Source organism: Polyodon spathula, chromosome 1 (genome assembly GCF_017654505.1).
Source record: "Polyodon spathula isolate WHYD16114869_AA chromosome 1, ASM1765450v1, whole genome shotgun sequence".
Classification (NCBI taxonomy): Eukaryota; Metazoa; Chordata; class Actinopteri; order Acipenseriformes; family Polyodontidae; genus Polyodon; species Polyodon spathula.
In genome coordinates, this window is record NC_054534.1 from 62,510,938 (window position 1) to 62,529,828 (window position 18,891).

Here is an 18,891-nt window from a genome sequence, read left to right on the forward strand (position 1 = left end):
TGGCCCCACAGTTCAGATAAAGAAAACATAAGAGAAAAAATAGCACAGTCTATTCACAGTGGGAAGTCAATACCAAGAAAACGAAAGCGAAGAGTAGAGAAAAGGGAAAACTTTATCAAGTACAATACCCTTCTGACAATCTATTTCTCCAAGGATGAAGATATTGTCAGTTGCTTTGTAATAGCTGCAATACTTTCTAGCCATTTAATTGCAGCATTTTGCTTTGTGTTTTTTTTTTTGGTTTTGCTTTCTTATCTATACTGTCCATCCATACCAGGTTTTACAAAATGTGGTGCTACCAGCAATGTTTTTGTTGATAAATATGACCTGATGGTATCTGGACCATTCACCCTTGGGTAATTTGTGCCTACTGCAGTTTGCCCCTAGACAATATGCTGTGCATTGCTGTATATTGCCAATTGTTTCCCAAATTACTTGTAAAGCCTGCCGCACACAGCCCGTCTCAAGCCGTCCAGACTCATCTCATCTGGCCGTACAGAGTCTGGATGAATCGTAGCAGTGTGCGTGCCCTTAAAACCAAGATTATGCAGATGTCAGTTGGGATGTCTTCAGATTTGAAGATTGAACACCTCAAATCTCTTTCAGGCGCAGTTTCATTCAGACGTGATCAGTCTGTCTGTGTGCGTCGGTTGCCGACCAAGACTGACTGAAACCGATTAGTCATAAGAGTGTCAACCAATGGTGAATCAGGTTTAAGTGGAGTCATGTAACTTGTCATACAAGATGGCGGAATATTGTGCATCGATCTCCAACAGGTTACAAATCACAAGCCCCTAGATCCACACACTGAGAAAAAAACACCAAAGTCAAATATATAATAACAGGTTGTATTTTATTTACCACAGGCTAAAGTGTAAGTAGACAAACTACACAAAAAGTCAAACACTGCCTGAAAAGTTTGCACGGTGTAACTGGTCAATAGCTAAATTAATAGGCTAAGCTCTTCTTTTGGTTGCCTTGCGGCACTGTCTAATCAGCATACGATGCCATGCATAATGAGAGTCACTATGTTAGGCTAAGTTAATACAAGAATGTGTACAGGGCAGTATTAATTTAAATTTGCATACATAGTAATCACCAGTATCTGATTGTGGTCAGTAATTCAAACTTAGCAGTGTGCGACACCCAGGTCGGGAAAAACTCAATTGTGACGTCAAACCAAAACTGAGCACAGCCAATCGCGGAATCTGTGTAACCTCAGATGAGATGAGTCGGGATAGCTTGAGTCTGGCTGTGTGCGGCGGGCTTTAGAAATACTTCACTCGTTTTATGTGTAAGCTTAGACTCTTTGTAGAGTTTTGCTTATTCTTAAAAAAAATGTATATACTGTATCAGCTGTATATATAAGAAAAAGCATATAATACTAATGTTCAATTGCGTACTATATACTACTATAAGTTTATTTTTCCAAAATGTATCATTAATTTAAAGCTACGTAAACTGGTGAATTTACCATTTCTTTCAAATTTCATCACACAAATCCATTATTGAGACGTCATAAAACCATGATAATAACCTTGACACTTGGAGCAGCTTCCAGTATCTAAACCTAGCCATTAATTATTAAATGTAGACTGGTGTGTTAAAAGAATGTGCATGCTAAACAACCAGGAGAGTAAGCCAATTAAACCCAGTTCTCTGCAGCATAGTACTGAAACGTTCTGCTCTTCCCTCAAGCTTCCCAGTACTAACTTCCTACAAAGTCGATCAATGTTACACGTAGCAGGGAAGTACAAAGTATGCAACTTGTTTTTCTCCAAACCACTTCCCCATCTGCGTATGATAAGCTGACACTTCAGTGCATTCAATTTCCAATACTAGAAATACAGTATGCTTTACCACTCAAAACCAATTCACTTTAGTTATTTAAGACTGCCATAGTTTTTTTTCTGTTTTCATTCTGCACTAATCTTACTTTAATCTCTTGCTTTTATCAATGAAATATATTTGCACAGCAAAGCATGTCTTATTGATCCACATTGAAATATGGACAGAAAGAACTCAGAACCACGGCTAGCCACCCTTTACGCACACTTATCAAGTTCATAGTGCTAATGTGCTGTACAATACTTAGATTCCTAACTTCAATAGCGCCGTAGTGCAAAAAATTGCATTTTTTAAAGTTGGGAATCATACATTTCGTAATTATATGTTTTGCTTTAAGACATCTACATTATGTAGATTACACACTGCAAATTGCATGCATTGGCAGATGTGTTACATATAAAGGCCAACAAAATTGACAATTTACATTAACCATTTTTATATGTTTTAGTATGTTTGGTTAAAGAAATTTTGTTCTTTGCAATAATAATTTAACACAAATGAAAATTTGGAAGACCAGACCACACAGCAGGATTTTGGAAATCTGCACAAACAAACAAACAAACAACATTACGAAATGAGGAGGCTGAGGATGGAGCAGCATTGTTTTAATGTATTTTTAAGAAGTGTTCTGGATTTCCTCAAGCGTTTGAAAGGATCAGTTATTACTCAAGATACTTATTTGTGAAGATACTTATTTGTGGTGCTGGGGTATCCTGCGTGTGTTTGTAAAAGAGCAGCTGCAATGCCAGCCATTTGTGTTTTAGTAGGAGTACACTTGGTCTTGCACATTTTAAATACATTGATACTTTTATTTAGGCAAAAAATAAAGTCCTAAAATTTATTTAAAGATTAGTTGACATGTGTTGCAATTTCATTTTGATACACATTTTTTATTTATTTTTATTAAAGCTTAACTGTTTACAATGTTACTACCATTAGATTTTAAGAGAACTGTTTCATTTCTGCCACTACATTTATAACTTGCTGATTTAAAGAACAGTTGCAAATGCATCATGGAAAGAGATCTACTAAATACTTAATTTAAAACAAGTGAACAACCCTTTTTAATCCGTGAAAATAAAGAAAATGTATTGTATGGTATAACGTGCATTCTTATGCTAAATGTAGTCCTGAAAAAGACCTAGGAGTTTTTGTTGACTAGAATGTCTTCATCTAGACAATGTGGGGAAGCTATAAAAAAGCTATAAACAAGATGCTCGGATATATTGTGAAAAGTGTTGAATTTAAATCAAGCAAAGTAATGCTAAAACTATACAATGCATTAGTAAGACAGCATCTTGAATATTGTGTTCAATTCTGGTCACCTCGCTACAAAAAGGATATTGCTTCTCTAGAAAGAGTGCAAAGAGGAGCGACCAGAATTATTCTAGGTTTAAAAGGCATGTCATATGCAGACAGGCTAAAAGAATTGAATCTTTTCAGTCTTGAACAAAGAAGACTACGTGGCGATCTGATTCAAACATTCAAAATTCTAAAAGGTATGGACAATGTCAACCCAAGGGACTTTTTCAACCTGAGAAAAGAAAGGACCAGGGGTCATAAATGGAGATTAGACAAAAGGGCATTCAAAACAGAAAATCACTTTTTTACACAGAGAATTGTGAGCATCTGGGACCAAATGACCAGTAATGTTGTTGAAGCTGACACCCAGGGATCCTTCAAGAAACTGCTTGATAAGATTATGGGATCAATAAGCTACTAACAACCAAACGAGCAAGATAGGCCGAATGGCCTCCTCTTGTTTGTAAACTTTGTTATGTTTTTAAGATAGATTTCTTTCTGTAATATTAAGCAAAAATCAACATGGGTTGATTTATTTTGAACTGGGGTATGCAATTGTTTTCAAAATATGAAAAGAATAGAACATTACTACTGAGGTGACACTCTAAAGAGAAGTACTGTACAAAAATTTAGCTTGGGGTGCCAGGATCCACAGCGGACCTCTCAATGCTTGCCCACACTCAACCTTAATGCATCCTTCACTCAAGCTTCATGCCACAATCACACTACCTTCACACTACAAACACGGACCATTCATGCAGTCACCACACAGCGCTCACTCTGTCTACATTAACACAGGAATCATGCACGAATCTTATGGCAAGCCAAACTATAATTCAGTGATATCTGAAATTAATTGAAATATCTTAAAATGATTTACAGATATCGCTAAATGAACAGGAAGTTATTTAGAGATAGCTCTAAATGAGTTTGGTGTACCATACTAGCAAACATCTCAAGTTCATTTAAAGAGATCTTAAAATGCAATTTGAGTTGTCTAAATGGTAATTTGGCTTGCCATAGAATCATATTGCATGTTATGTATACGATAATCATGCCTGTCTGTCACACAATGTCAGGCAAACACGATAACTGCCTTGATTTTTAACCAATCTTCACCGATAACATTTAAGCTCGATCAAAAATTCAGAATGCTTTTCACTATAGTCTTCCACTAAATACTGGATTTTGTGGACCCTTTGCATGTGCCGGCAGTGGCAATCCTCTTTTACTGCCTGCCCCTGAGAGGCAGTACCATATTTTGAAATCAGAATTCACATTTAAATTAATAATAACAGGGACATTGCACTGACGAAAATACAAGGCATAACTAAACCGATCTGCTGTTGATTAAAAAACTACATATTTTTTTCAAGAGGATAAATAAAACATTCAGCCATCATAGATTGGTATGCTCTGCCTTTACTGGTCATGTTTAAATAGTCATCTTTACTTAATTCAGTTTTATTTGCTGAGACATGCTGTTTTTGAAGCACCCTGTTACAATCATCACCCAATGACGTATATTTGTATAAATAAAACATAACACTTACTTTAATGTCTTTATATTCACAGCTGCATTGAAAATTGCTTCTTGATAGTAATACCTATTGGAAAAAAAAAGATAAAAACTATCAAAGCTATATCCAATTCAAATTTGAATATGGCAGTGGTTTGTAAATCCACAATTATAATGTTCCTGCTTATCTCCTCTGGGGATTTCTTTAGATCTAGCAAGCATTTTTATTTATTTGAGATGCATTTATATAGTCATGTGGGAACTTGATGGGCAAAACCCACATAGCAAGTGGTAATTATGTTTGGGACCCTGTGAAAGCTTGCTCTGTACCTTAAACGGATGAATCTCAGTATCGGTTGAATGAATGTACTTTTTTACAACATGAAACACAGCTAGAAGTAGTAAAGAGAAACCAAAGTTATGTTAATAAAAAAAACAAAAACAACTGACTAAAACAACTTTTACAGTAATACAAAAAAAAATAAATAAATACTGCACACATTTTTACATACAGCCTGATCTTTCCTGGTTCAGTCATGGAACGTCTTACCCTGGGCACTTATTACAGGACACCCCAGGTGATTCTTTTATATTATTTTGCACTAACTTTTGGTCTATATTATTCCTTGGGCTGACAGGATAGAAAATGAATAACAATAATAACAATATATCATGTAAAAACAGGCTTATCAAATCTGTACTAGGAACACAATACAAAAGGGGAAAAAAAACCTATAACTTTATACAAAATGGAATACTTCATATTAAATAACATGTTTCAAAATATTTTAAGCTATGTGTGTACTGCATCTGCATTACTTTGTGTTACAATCTGTATGTTAATTAATCTCCCATTGTGTATGCAGTCTTTCTGCTAAGCAGATTTTCTCATACTATTGTACTTCACTAACCTTTAGGCGCAGTTAATTCTTAAACACCCAGTCACTAGTAATAATAATCTCTCAAGGTACAGTTTACAGTATATATATATATATATATATATATATATATATAATATATATATATATATATATATATATATATATATATATATATATACATACACACACACACACACAACTGCACTGCTATGATGATAAACCTGTAAAACATTGATAAACATTGTAATAGAAATAACATTTGGTCACAGCGGAGCTATACCTTGTAAAGATAAAGATCCTACACAAATTTAAAAAATTGTATCAACTAAACCATAGAAAACGCAGCATATACAAATGTATTACACAGACTTTTACCAAAAAAAATAATGAAAAAAAATTAAAATGTGACATTTACAAATCTAACATGAAATACTGAACTACTGTTATGGCTTCCGGCACACTTTTGTTTATCATTTTGTAGTTTCTTTGATTACATGATGTTAAATAAAATATGTAAATTATGTAAAAAATAAATAAATAAATAAACATATATTATGTCTTGGATCCTAATATTCTAGGTGATGCAAAACTTTTGGTCATGGCTGTACAGTATTTCGTTAACATACAATATGTGTCATTAAGTTTTAATTAAGTACCTCCTCCAGGCAAAAATGTGCTGCGTTGATGAAAAAAAAAAAAAAAAAAACTGTTTGATGGAAACAGCTGTCTATCAGCCCTGATGCCCCTCCACTTGTTCTGTGTGCAGGATAGAGGCTACCAGCTCCTCCGTGCTTCCTTGATCTCAGCTCAGAAAATAGGGCACGTTTTAGCAAATGCATTATTTACTGTGCATGAAAAGCATTTCTAATTTCCAAATGGTAAAAAAAGTGCTTCATTGTTTGGCACCAAATTAGACATGAACAAATCAGTGACCAAGGTAAGTTACAACTTAAAGCAACAGACTTAAATACCAAATAACTCAGAACTACACAGATATTTCTTGTTTTATATAAAGTTTGAGGAACACTGTTTGAACTGTAGATCAGAAGCATACTGCATAATACTTGTGAATTAAAGTATTTGAAACACGTTGAACATTCAGATTTAATATGTGTTAAGATATTGTTAGGAATACATTTGAAATATTCTTGGCTCTATTGTCATAAATCACACAGCTAATAATAATGTATTCATTGGTATGTGATTAAGTGAAGTCTAGGGTCACCTGTTTAAAAAAGTACAGCCCATATTTAAATAATCGTTTCCCTGTTCCTTACTAAATCAATATAGGATACAATTTCCCTGTAAATGTATGCAATTGTCTTATGCAAAAGAGTAAGTGCTACTTTAATGGATACAAGGCTTTAGAATTCAGATAATGCAATGTAGAATCAGCTCTGTTCTGCTTTTGTTCAGCAAAATCTGTAGTGAAATGTCCCTGATTTGAAACAAAATGCTGACAACCCTAGTTTGGGTCTACACGTTTCAATGCACTAACATTTTCACAAAACACACTGTTTTAAGAATGTTTAGCAAATCAGGATTGCATATAACAAAACCTGACTTCATTATTGAAGGTTTTCTGAATAGGGACCAATACTAGGAGGCTGAGTAGTTTTCTAATACGAATTTTCTAATCAAGAGTATGCTAGATAATGAGTTTCCAGAAGATGCAATTGTTTACAAACAATTCCAATTCTGAATGCACACACATTTAGTTCACTTGTGCTATTATAGTATTACGTATAGGCTACTTTTCATTTAAACATACCTACCAACAGAAACATACAACGGTAATTAGCAGATGCTTTAACCAACATTATTCTTGGTTCTGCTGCCCGAATGCCAGTCAAATTTGCAGGGCATGTAAACACCACCAATGTGTCCAGTGCTGTATTCAATTCAATCAATTTGATACATCTGGGTTTTTATTTAATGTTTGAAAATAAGATGCATAGACTGACTTAAATTAAACATGGCAACAAATATGTTTTATTTTTTGTTTTATTTTTTTTTTCCCATAAACGTTGTGCTCCAATTAATACATTTACAGATTTTCAACACCTGTCAACACTTCTGGTAGTTTATAACAGATTGCATTTTTGAGACAGTTTTGGACTGGAATAAAAAGGTATGCATTATGGATGGCAGGTCTTTATTCACCCATCCAGTGAGAAACTGACAAACCCATGATTGGGCTTGTACTATGCCACTGAGAGTTGCTAAGACACTGAACTGGTAATGATGAAGTAGACACAAAGAAAGAACTATACTGTGATACAGTGTCACTTTCTATCACCAGTTATATAAGGCTAGTGACACCTAACTGGCCTTCCAGCCGCCTTCCCTTTCATCTTTGTTTTGTTCTTGTATCTGAAGGATATGTTTCTGTACAGACTGTTATGGTATGTTGGTCCAAAACTACATGTGATTTAAACAGCATGAAATCTAAAGATAAATAATGTCATGGAACTTGCCAAGGGTGTCAGCCAATTGCCAACTTGAAGAGCCAATTAGCTAGCTATCTTTCACCTACAGGCAGGAATCTTTTGACACCAAAAACCTTGTGCTTGCAGTCAAACACAGGGGTTTGTTATGGGATTTGCTGACTGCAAATGGTGAGAAAACAAACTCTGTTTAAATATTAAAGTTGTTTTAGAATAGGGCTGTGCCGAGCAACGCATACAAATAAATATGGTAAGACAAATAATTTTGCTATTACTCATTATTCTGAGAGAAAAATTTAATTGTAAACAAATGTAAAGAAACAGCTTCTGGCTCCAATAGGGAAGTGATGACTGTCGGTTTCAAATCTAGAGAGAGAGGACCGATTCGGTGGGGAAGGAGGAAGAACTATCAGCACACCAGCTACAAAGCACCCTGTTACAGTTTTGGAGGAGACCAGAGCTGCTGTTAGTGAATTCCTACATACACTTTTAAAAGGGATTTCATAAGGATATACTTTCTAAAAATATACATAATAAAATAAATAAATAAAAATTAAAGTTCATGTAAAGTTTATTTGATGATTTTAGCCTTTATTCAAGGTTATTCTGTCTGTTTGCATATTTATCAAAGGAAAATGTGACTAGCATATACCCAGGGTTCTCCCCAGGCCTTTTCAGCCTGGCGGGCCATCTGGCAAAGCGGCTGTCGTCGCCCGGCTGAAAAACCCAATCGCCCGTCTTGCAGATGCTACTGTGCCTTTAACAATAAGGATTGATTGCGCTTCTAGCAGATTAGATCAGTTGCACGCTGCTTGATGAAAAAAAACATAATCTTGCAACCACATGACAGCTGTGTTATGTCTTGACACAACATTTAACCAATCGGAGAGTTGAAGGGGCGGGTTTTCTGTGTTAAGCACTTAAGAGGCTAAAATGTTAAAAATGACTGCTAAAAAAATAACCAATTACTGTGGCAAAAACAGTGACAATGAATGCAGGGGGTCAAAGTAAAATGGCTTATAAAGTAGACTTACAAACTGTTAACAGAGGTAGAGGAAGGGTTGTACTACAGGTTCGAAGTGAATTCTCTAACAAAGTCAGTGTTGGTGCCTCTTCACCCTTTTCTGCCAATGAACAAGATACACAGGTGACCCAGAACCTGACTAGTACTCCAGTAGGTCAGTCTTTACAAGGAAAGCCATTTACTTCCACACCAAGTGGTAATATTGATACTTTACAACAACTGAGTGAAATGATTGGGTAGATTGGTGACTCAGTTGCTTCTAGAATTCTTATGAACAAGAATGTTGAGATTAGAATTGAGTAGGTAGATAGCACATGCTCAAATGATAGGTCTTCACAAACTTGTGGGCATGACCTGCCACAAGTAAATGTACATGTTAAATCTGATAGACAGAAGATAGAGAAACCCATTTTCAGAGGTGAAAGTACAGATAAATGCAGTGTGCAAGAGTGGGTGGAACTGATGAAAGCTTACATCAGAAAGCACAAATGCTGCATTTCTGAACCTGGTAAAAGCACTGGACAGAGTCAGTCCTGCTTGTCTTCAGACCACGAGGAAGAGTGAATTATCCAATAACATAGTTACAAGAGAGCTGAGCAAGAAGAGGCAGTGAGTAGAACCCTGGATTGGGTAGGACTCCTGCCAGGCGCGGATGTCAGCAAACTCCAGGAGCTAGCTCAATTATGATGGCCTGAAAGGGTAGTGCTCTTGCCCGTAACTCATAAAAAGGTCCTGAAGAACAAAGTGATGCCCCTCTTTTAGTTGAATCGGATATCTTGGAACCATGTGACAAAGACAGCAAGCAAGCATGAGCCTTACTAATGACGATAAATCTATCTCAGAACGGCAGAGTGCAATTAGTCAGGTTAGAACACAGGCGGGTAGCATAGTTAAATCTGTTAACTGTTTGCTGTACGCAATGTCAAACCAGGCAGTAATTCAGGAACGAAAGAATACCATTGACAAGTGGGCTTATCCATTTCTCAGATTAATAGCTAGCTCACAAATGCTACTGCAAGTACAACAACGAGAAGTTTGTTTCATTTAATTAAACTTTAATTAAACTTTGTTCATAAAATTAAACTGCTGTTCAGCTTTATTGCAAATTGGTGTTCCTTGTTCACATAGATGTCCTCAAGAATGGGGTATGTATAAGGTCACTGGGAAAGAGGCAGACATCACTGGCATTCCGCCTGCTGCTTGCTGCGTTCCCCCTACCTACTGCTCCATTCTCCCTTGTCTCCAAGACATCACTATGCCAGTTCACAGCCATGCACCTCTGCCTGTTACTGCTCGCTCCTGGTCACAGACCTGGGTTGCAGTCGCCCAGGGCAAGCCATCCGTGTCCCTCCTTGCCGGGTTGTGGTCCCTTCCCAGGGGCACTGGAGGAAGGGCCGACCCACCCTCAAGCCTCCCCGTGCAAGAGGGCGAAGATTAAATAAATCGGACATGGGGGCGGGTGGTCCTTTTAAGGGTGGCGGTAATTGGCCGTGGTATGGCCAGTGTCTTGTAAAGACAAAGGGGAGGATGTGTGACAGAGCAAGAAGGGGGGTTAAAATCCTCCATGCCAAAATGCACGTATAAATGCAGGCTTATTTAATTTGTTAATTGTTTTATTGTTTTGGCAGTTGGCTCGTCATTGTAAATTAATATTTAAGGGCAGTAGTCATTCTGCTTAAAATATAACCTGTGTTTCTTTCATGCCTGTAAACAGCTTAGCTGTCCGGTTGATAGCTAGGAAGTTCCTGTATATTTCGTAAGTGCTAAGAAAGAGAGAGGTTTTGTTTTCATTTGATTTATTTTTGAATTCAAGGTAAGTGCTTAAAGCCTCAAGTTTTGTTTTAGGTCTACGTTTTTATAGGGGCAAATGAACGGGAGTGAGAGCAGCCGTGTTACAATATATATATACAAACAATAAAACAAGTTTTCAAAAAATTGTCCTTGTATTACTTTTACTATTTTCCTTTTTGTTAGTCATTAAATTTTGTGTATACTGGCAAATATTGACTGCCCCTTGAGTCACATATTAGAAGATGATTACCCCTTGGGAAGGCAATACTGATCTAGGGACACTATAATCCCTGTCAGTCCCTCAGGGGCAGTCGTTTTCTGATATGTGACTCAGAGCAGTCCGTGTTTGCCATAGGATACAGACAGTTGGAGCCTTGTCAGATATTCAAAATCACTGCACTGTATCACAGAATTTAAAGTGCTGGTAACCATCTTGTTTACAGTTACAGATGTGCAGTTTGTAACTATACTAGTGGCCAATTACCGGCAAAAAATCCCAAAGTAGTAAGTAGACTTGCAGATTTGGATGAAGAACAATTTAACTGTAAGATAGCAAAACAGAAAAAAATACAAAAATAAATAAAAATGTAATTACACTCACTCATCCTAACTTTGTCACTTCAAATAATGTATTTTTAGTGCTTTGTACACACTACAGAAATACACAGAAGATACTTCTGCACATTATCTATCCCTCTCTGACACATTATATTAAAGAAATATAACACATTCTGTATATGGTGTACTTACATATGGCTAGGGTATCTACTTTAGTCTCAATGGTGGGATTATAAATATTTCTTCCTCCTGTGGGGCAACAATAACTGCAGTAGAAGCAGCAGAGTTGACTCATTATAGGCATTGTATCATGGTAAAATAGTTTTATGGCTAGCATACTAACGACCCTGAAGCCAAAATGACCACGCAGGGAGACAACTTTTTAAAAATCTTGTACCAGGCAGAAGTCAAAAAGGGCAAAATAATTTTTGTTTAAGAATCTGCATTAGTACAGAGGTTTCCTTTTCTCATTACCCCTTCATCTCCCCAAAGACCTCTAAAAGCCTTACTCATCTCATCTAATCTTCAATTGTGCTGGAGGTGGTTACTGTACACATTCAAAGGTAAATTGAAACAATTTCAATTTCTGCACATAACAGCATCTGGGCGTGCTGCAAAAAACATGGAGCCAATAGAAATGGTCATGGAATCTCTTTACCATTGTTAATTTAGCAACATTAATATAGTATACAAGAATATTGTCAATAATCTCTGATAATTAAAGAAAAATACCTCATTGCCCTCTGCATGGTTTATAAATTTCAAGTCTAAGTCTCATCCTACAGTAATTCCAGGAATGTAATTGATCAAGCCCCCTTGTTAGCTTTTTATCTCATGTACTGATTGGATCAATAAACAGTTATACTTATTTATAGTGATCATTTAGAGGATGGCAATTTATGTCATGCCTGTCAATTTAACCTGGATACTAATCTAAAATGCATGGGCCTTAAACGTTAAAGACGTTTTTTTTTATAGTGTTGATAAAAAACATTATGACTAAACAATGTCGGAAACTTTTAACCCTCTCTTAAACAGTATATTCTCAAATGACACAGGTCCAAAAATAAAATAAGTGATAGCTTGCAGGTTCATGGTATACCTCAAATCCTGTTTTACTGGTCAACTGATAGGCCTGTCTATGAACAAAACTTCTCCATTGTCCTTTATTGGTAAACTAGTGGTTAACAGAACAATGAGTACACATTCCAAGGTAATAAAAACAATAGAAAGCCTCCATGCTTCCTTCCACAACAATTTATTAAAGCCGAGATAGGCACGGTATGCTGTTTTCTCTCAAAATAATTACTAATTACTACTGAGAAATAATTAGTTCAATAAATTCCACCTGAACCTTGATAATGTATATTACAGTAGTTCATCCCATAGCTGAAAGCACTGACTTTTATCCCCTTTGTCCTGGGCCATATTTAAATTAGGGAGCTGTTGATGAAAGAGCATTAACTTTAATTAATTTTAACCACCAGTAGAAAAGAAGGGGAGCTTAGTTAAAGTAACACTACATTTGAATGTGAGATAAGTTTGCTTAATGATACAAGAAGCTATTAAGAAGGCCTACAGAAATGCTCAGATATATAGTAAAACATGTTGTATTTAAATCAAGGGAAGTAATGTTAACTTTACAATGCTTTAATAAGACCTCAACTAAAATATTGTGTTCAGTTCTGGTCACCTCGCTATGAAAAGAATATTGCTGCTCTAGAAATAGTGCAAAGAAGAGTGACCAGAATTATTCCAGGTTTAAAAGGCATGTTATATGCAGACAGGCTTAAAGAATTGAATCTATTCAGTCTTGAACAAAGAAGACTATGCGGCGATCTGATTCAAAATGCTAAAAGGTAAGGACAATGTCAACCCAAGAGACTTTTTCAACCTGAAAAAAGAAAGGACCAGGGGTCATAAATGGAGATTAGATAAAGGGGCATTCAAAACAGAAATTAGGAGACTAATGGCCTAATGGCCTCCTCTCATTTGTAACCTTTCTTATGTTCTTAATCAATTATTAATACTACAAAAAATGACATGTAGTTACAAATTGTATTCTTACCAGAAACAAACTATCAATTTACTTGAAGATAGGAATACTGGCATATAAAGCAAGTGCACTCAGCTTGAACTGGAAACACATTTACAGTCTATCTCTGCTTTCATGTGTTTACATTGTTTATTGTGACCTTGGATTTTTGTTTTACTCTTCTTTGCAAAGTTTCTGTCTTTATACCTCTGTGCAGTACAGTTTGATTGTGCGTATTGCCAACAGTTCAAAGAGACTGGTCACCTCAGCAGAGCTATTGCACGTTAGCAGAATGTATTACTTGTTGTACAACTGTTCATTTACACGAGTCAAATCACCCCACTGTCAAATCTAGACTGATGATAATATCTTTTGCAATAATATATCATAGAAAATGAAAGTAATCTGAAACAGGCTCCCCTTTAGGTGATGAACCAACTAGTCCCTCACGGTGTGGTGATTTATTTGTACTGTATGAAAAATGTGTTCAAATACTGTAAAGATTATAACGGATAAACGAAAAATGTTTTTTTTTTTTATTTTGCTTTATTATTTTGTTATTAACACAGTCATGAAACTGTTATATAATGGCAACTGTTTCCCCATATTAACCACCTTTCTTAATGTGTCTGTTAGTTTAAAATGTCTAATGTTACTATTAGAGAATATAAATATCAACATATTGTATCTCTCCTCAACAACAGTACATTTTCAAAACGCTATTATCAAAATTATCTGAATTCAAGAATAGCTTTTAATGTTGCTCTTTTCCTCACCTGCTATATGGAAAGATTTTTAAAGTTTTTTTTTTTTTTCAATGCAGAAAAAAGAATATACACTCAGTTGTAATTTTAAAAACAGAACAGTATGTAGTAAACATTATAACAGTCTTGTGGTGAACGGCTAAGAAACGCCTTTTTTTTTTTTCTCCCTGATAATGGACTCTGGGACATTTATAATCCTATATATTATTTATAGTGAATGATGCCTCATACTCATGGATTCAAATAAGTGGTCTGCAGGTCCGCATGAGAACCAGAATTTAAAAATGCTCAGCTAATAACAGATTTTGATCAGAAATGTCAACCACATTCTGTGTTATCTTAGTGTGCAATAAAGGTTGTTCTGTTTTTTTTTTTTTTTTTTGTTTGTTTTTAACAGATGACCACCAATAATACTTTTGGGATATGCCTGCCACCAGTCAGGTATTCACTGAGCATTTGACGTCCTCAGTCCCGCCTTCCAAGGGAACAAATAGTCACTCCACGGAGCTCACTTCCTCTTTTGCATCGAACCCATGAAGGTGACCGATGCGACCTTGCAGGTTGGTGGTCATCTCTTTCAGGGAACCAGGGTTACATCCATAACCTAATGTTCCTTTTAAATTCGAAGATGACCACCAGCTAACCGCAGTACATATGTCGGATAGTGAGGCTTCTCTAAAGAGGGCCCATAATGTAGTCACTCCTCTGGTGAGTGCACAGCCACCCGCCCAGGTGAGGGTTGGCCGGCATTAGCATATGCAGTTGAAACTGTGTCCATAATCCAGTGAGACAGCCGCTGCTTTGAGAGCAGACGATGAGCTGGTCAGACTGAGAGAGCGCTCTCGTCCTGTCAACATAACATTTCAATACTCGAACCGGACAGAGGGAGTTTAGTCATTGATCCTTGTCTGAAGAAAATGGAGGGGGATGGAAAGCCTCTAGCTCCACTGACTGATTTAAGTGGAAAGCCGTAACCACCTTAGGGAGGAATGCGGAGTTAATGCATAACGATACCCTGTTTCCGTCGTCCCAGACGCACATACAGGAGCTGTGCACAGACAGTCTGTAGCTCGCTGACCCACTTGGTGAAGGTGATGGCAAACAAAAAGGCTGTCTTCATAGAGAGGTGTTTCAACTCTATGGAATGTATAGGCTCAAATGAGGTCTTAGTCTTAGACTCCACTCGGGGAGGAGGTCCCTTTTAGGTGGATGTAATCACCACGTACCCTTCATAAAAACGGGTCGCCAGGAAATGGGTGCCTGGAGACACCGAGTCAATAGGGACGTGGCATGCAGATATAACTGCCAGGTACACTTTTAGCATAGAAGGGGATTTTTCCACTTCCAGCAGTTCTTGTAGGAATTGTAAAATAGTTGCTATTAGGGCAAGAGATGGGGTCATGACCTTGCGTCAGACATGTCTTGAAAATACCTCCATTTATAGGCGTAAAAACAATCCTGTGGTGCCAGAGAGTGCCTCTTGCATGACTGAGGAGATCCAGGCATAGCGGAAGCTCCCAGTGCTGGTCATGTAATAGCTGGCAGAGAGTTGAAAACCAGATTCTCTTGGGCCATCTAGGGGCCACCAGGAGAACTGTCGCCTTCTCTCTGGACAATCTCTGGGAAAGTTGGGAGGAACGGTATTTGCGGGAAGACTTACAACAGTGTCCTGGGCAACTCGTGGGCTAGGGTGTTGATGCCTTGTGGACTGCCAAAGTCATTTCTGCCATGGCAAAGAGATCGACTCGGACTTTACCAAACTGCTCCTATATGCGCTCCACTACCTGAGGGTGCAGCCACCATTTTGACGGATGAGGACCCTCCTTCAAGAGGAGGTCTTCCGCCTAATTCACTACTCCGGGAAGATGAACAGCCTAGAGTGTTAGCAGATTCGTTTTTGCCCACGTCAATAGGCGCATGGCTGTGCGATGTAACCCTGGGGACTGAAGTCCACCTTGTTGGTTGACATATGTCACTTCTGACATGTTGTCCATCTGGACCAGAATATGTGCCAGGTGAAAATGCTGGTGAACCATTCACGGTTCCAGCTCATTTATATGCATGGATGTCCAGCGGCCCAACTAGAAGCTGCATACTCCTCTGCCTGCCCAGACTGCTTCCCAGCCTAAGTTGGACGCATCTGTTGTCACAACCTGATGGCTGTGGATCACCCTCATTCTTACACCTTCACTCAGGTGAGAGGTTTGGCTTCCCAACATGCGCAGGATATGGTCAGCTGACGGTGCTTGTCATGCTTGGGGTGTAGCTGGAAGGCATTGAGCCATGTCTGAAGCAGGTGTATATGGAGTAATCCCAGCTGGAGGGCTGATGCGGCTTCGGATATCAAACCCAGCACCTTTTGGCACAAGTCCAGACGCACTGTTGATCCTTGTTGAAACAGGGCTAGACAGTTCTGTGTAACCGCCACTCTGTTGTCTGACAGGTAGGCTCACATTGCAAGGGAGACTGGCCAGAGTCCCAAGTAAACCGTACTTTACTGGTACTAATTGGCTCTTGGCATCGTTGAGGGTGAGACCCAGACTTCCCTGAGAAGTTAGGGAATCCTGGGAAGGGCTGAAGGCGGGGCAATGCTGCCTACGTCCTGAAGACCGACTGGCGCAATTTGGGCACTACCGTCCAATGTACCTGTAGGAACTTGCAGGTTCACTCTATAAGCACCGGTATCGAGCTTGGAAGATGGGAAAGCCCAGCGTCTGAGGTTGTCTTGGAGTTGGGACCCGTCTCATCCTGAGGAAAGGGGCTACCAGCCCAGGAGGCCGCAATTGATATCACGTCCTGGTCTTCCTTGACCACAGCTAGGTCTGGTTCTGAGACATCCAGGGCGACCAACGGTAAAGGCAGGGTTATTTCCAGGTTAGGTGTTAACGGCGGAGCCTGGGCCAGAGCAGGGGGTTGGGCTTGTTTGCGTAGCGCTCAACACAGGAGATCTAGAGTGGCCTGAGAATGCTTTGTGAGGGGTTATGGGACAATTGGAGGATGGGGGAGACCGGGGCACCCAGCACCACGGACAGTTCAGTCCAGCTAACTGAAGAAGCCACAACGATAAACCTGGCGAGTCTGCTGCGTTGCACCTGAGGTTGGAACGCTGCACAGATCCCACAAAAAGAAGTATCTCCAAAGGCAAAGGCGGCATGCTGCATGCCCAGACACCGGACACAGGAGCTGCCTGTCCTCTAGAGGAAGCTTCCCGTTTGAGGATGTACAGGCATGAAACTTTTGCATGTTCACCATCATGGTCACACTACATGCACGTGAGGTCAGTTCCAAGGCACGAAAGAGTGAGAATATGGGCGTCCAGAAATGGAGGCGCTGGAGCACTGAGGGCACCAGTTTCCAAGTGCGTCAAGGCACAGAGGGCACTGAGGCTCTGAAGCCCGGAATGCCGAAGCACCAAGGGCACGCAACACCGGGGCAGTGGGCCGCGAAGCATCAAAAATCCTAATGTACTAAAGTGCTGGGATGCCAAAGCACTGAGGCACGGAGCATCTAAGCACCAAGGGCTCCGAGGCACTATGGACGCAGCGCACTGAGGGTACCGGCGACAGGCACCTAGCCTTAACTGCGCGCAGTCACGCAACTGTAGCATATGCCAGGGTGGATACACAAGCTCGACGGCTGCAGTAGGCAATAGGAGGAGGAGTCTGAAAAGTGCACAGTGCTGCACCAGGGTACCGCATGCAGTCACACGACTAGGGCCGCGCACAGCGTATGCCGGAGTGGAGCACAGACTCAAGAGCACATGTAGACGCAGGCTGAACTGCTAGTTTTAAACAGAAAAAGACAGTACTGTTTTTTTGTTTGTTTGTTTGTTTGTTTTTTTAAGGCCCAAAGCACTGAGGTGGGTGGGCCAAGACAGCTGGTGAACTCTACTCAACAGTGGGGAAAGGCAGAACCAGGCCCTGGTGGAGGAGGAACACGTTATCTAATGTTGTTTTTGTTGTTATTGTTTTTATTATTTTTAATTGCACGTGCAATAGTAGAAAAAAAACGCACACACACACACAACAGCAGAGCTGTAGGGGTAGTGCAGGCAGGTAGACTGAAGAGAATTTTTTTTTTTTTATTATTATTATTATTTTTTTTTTTTTTTTTTTTAAGCCAAGCTTACAACCAGCGGAGTTGACTCAACAGCGGGATATGGTAGAGCCCAGACCCGGTGGAGGAATCACGCCTTTTTTTTTTTTTTTTTTTTTTAAACTGCAAGTAGCAGAAGAAAATAACATATAACAGCAGAAGCTGTGAGTTAGAAAGCAGACTGGTGAAAAGAGAGAAAGATAACAAACAGCAGTTGCGCAACGATAATAGCTCAGTTCAGAAGCTGATTTATTGATTATGAAAGTTAACACTGCCTCACTATATAAGAAGGGTCCCTACCATATACGTAATACCTCATCAGTTGGTTTGTGGAATTTTGTAATATAAAACTATAAGGAGAATGTATGGATGTTATACAGTATATGGGTTGTGTTATATACAAGGCTGGATAGTATACAACAGGTGGTTGTTACATACAACAGGTGTACATCATATGTAAACCAAGGCAGCTAAGTCTTGTATATTATACACATATATTCGAACAATTATTGTATTTTCATTACCAATGCTCTTTCAATGTTGCTAATTTTGTGCACTGTCAGTAGCAAGGTGCAGCTAAATATTTCTCAATTGCTATGTGAAGTTATTCTAACATATTAGATGCTC